Consider the following 2,761-nt stretch of genomic DNA (forward strand, 5'->3'; position numbering starts at 1 on the left):
GACTTATCTCCCCCTTTGAAAATTGGAACCACATGAGCTACCTTCAGAGAAGAGGGGAACTTGCCCTGGTCCAAGATGCAACGCATCAAGTACGAGAAAACAGGAGCAAGAACCCGTGAGCCTCTCATCAGAAACTGAGATGTCACCCCATCAGGGCCAGCCAGGGGAGCTCGAGAGTCTTACGTCCCTGATGGCCTCTGAAGAATCCTGATCTGTGACTACAAGATCATCTAAATGTTCAACTTGACAAACCTTGCCAGTCCCAACAAACTCATCAATAGAGCAATGGACTGTTGCTCCTAAACTCAGTGGAGTTGAAAACACACTAGAGAACTGATGTCCAAGTATGTTGGCGCTAGACTCTACATTGTCTATGTCTTCCCCATTGACCTAAAAAGGCCCTACAGGGTGTTTGATCTTTCTCTTAGAGTTTGCATAAGAGAAAAAAGCCTTCGGATTCGACCTCACCTCTTGAACAACTCTACTTTCCTTGTCCAACTATTCTGTCTCAATGGAGGCCTTAATTCTACCTTGGGTTAAATCCAATTTTCTTTGAAGGCTAGCCACAACTACTGGATTCAAATTGCTCTGGAGCCTTTTTGCTTGTTTGCAACTCTTTTTGAACAAATTCTTCCTATACTTCGGAATTTGAGAATGTGCCCCGCCCTGTGGAACACATTCAGAGATTGCTAGAATGGAACAGACATCCTCAAAAACTAGAATCATTTTGTCAAAGGCTACATCTATGGACGATTCATTTTTCAGCATTGAAATGAGATCAAGCTCCCCCAACCTTTCTATAATCAACGGCCAATGTTCATCTTTGAACTTGAAATTAGCCAGACCGACCTTTTTGGCCGGTCTTACTCTAGAGCACGCCGGCTTTTGAGCAATGGTCGACCCTAAGGTCTCGAGAACATGATGATCTGACAGATTACTAGGTGTCACATGGACATACTGGATCAGATCAGGGTCATTGGAAAAAAACAAGTCAAGACCGCTATTCGCTCTGGTGGCTACACCAACATACTGAGAGAGATTGCGCAAGAAGGCAAATTCCTCCAGCTTTTCGAACGACTGAGACGTCGATTTCGAAATGGGAATATACCCATCTGGACGAGCCTCCCACTCTACAACGCTAGCCGGAAAATTGAAGTCCCCTACAAAGAAAACCTTTGAGCAAACTGACTGGTCCAACTCATTTCCTATGAATTTGAGAGCTGGCAAGAACGAGCTTACTGAACAAGAGGGGGGCCTATATATTGTCACAATGGACAAATCAAGACCTTGAAGATGACAAACTAAGACCTCTACTTCTCCATTCGACATTTTTACATGACTAGTGTGCAGGTCATTTCTAACATATAGACATACGCCCTCATGCGGAAAACCTTGATCTTTGTGCTGTCTTTTTTGGAAATAAGACAATGCACATTCAAATAAATCCCTTTTATGGGCAGATAGCCCTTCGATGGACTAGAGCTATCAAATCTTTGACTAGGCTCTCTAACCTTAAAAAATCCTGCTTTTGGACAAAACTTTTTGGACTAAAAAAAAAATCTTAGGTGGAGGATAAGAGAACCTTTGAGGAGAGGGTAAAAGGGGAGGAGAAGAGGCAGAAGGAACTCTGGTCGCCACCTGAGCATACGATCTAAAAGATGCGTGGGGCTCAAGGCGACCAGAGGGGGGCTTAGGGCTACAAAGTTTGGGCAGCAGAGAGGTTAAAGGAATTGAGGGTGAGGTTGTAGGAGAGGGAGGAGAACAAGGGGAGGGAAATAGGCAAGGAGAGAGGAAAGGGTCGGGGTTAGTCTGTTGAGAGACTTGACAATGAGGTTGAGACAACTGCTGTCTCTTCCTCCAAGTGCCCCTGAGATGGGCCTTTGTGCATTTGAAATTGAGGCATACCTTGTGCCTCAAAGATCTCATGCACATAAATGGGTGGAAAAAGCTACACCCCTGCTTGGAACAGCCCATCTCATTGAATTTGAGAAGGCCAAACTCTCTAAGTTTGGGACACCATTCTGGGTGAGCCAGTTTACACCGTTTGCCAGCCTTTTTGCATCTCTGTTGTTTATGGACATCGCAAATTTCCAGAGCATTCTCTACTATGCTCTTTTTGACCTCTATGACTTCTTTGACTACAAGGGGTATTTCTGTCAAATCAAGAGTGTCAGTGCATGTGTCCCTTTTGCCTACACTTGACTGGTTCATACCACAGTCAAGTAGTGGCTGGGTGTGACCCACCCAAGCTATTAAAGCTTCCATAATGAAAGGCTTATTGATAGAGGACGGAGTTTTCCCATCCAAAACCAGCTCAAGACAGTTCCTAGCCCCTTCAGAAAGTCCCTTCAACAAAGCCTCCATGGTTACTGAAAGCAAGGCTATTTAAGGGATCGTAATTGAAAATACTGGAAACCTGAACAAAGAATATAGAGAAATATTCTGGAAACTTCCTTCAGTTTCAAGAGAAAAACCGTTAGAAATGAGCGAGAGGAAAGTAAAAGATGAGAAAAGTGAAAGAAGAAGAAGAAGAAGACAGAGCCAAGAGAGCCAAAGGGAGAAACGAGCGCGTGTGAATGAGAACCAGCTGTAGAGCAGGTAAACAACACACGTCCCAGTTGGAAACCAAGGAGGAACGTACTCCCTGGGGACAGACAAGAAGAAGAGAATAGGTGATTTCGTTAGGTTGGGGCTACCAACAGAGGAGAAGAGATAAGAGTCGGTCGACTACGATGACCTACTCTTGGCTGACCTGCTAGCT

This window comes from Tigriopus californicus, chromosome 9 (genome assembly GCF_007210705.1).
Source record: "Tigriopus californicus strain San Diego chromosome 9, Tcal_SD_v2.1, whole genome shotgun sequence".
NCBI classification, from domain to species: Eukaryota; Metazoa; Arthropoda; class Copepoda; order Harpacticoida; family Harpacticidae; genus Tigriopus; species Tigriopus californicus.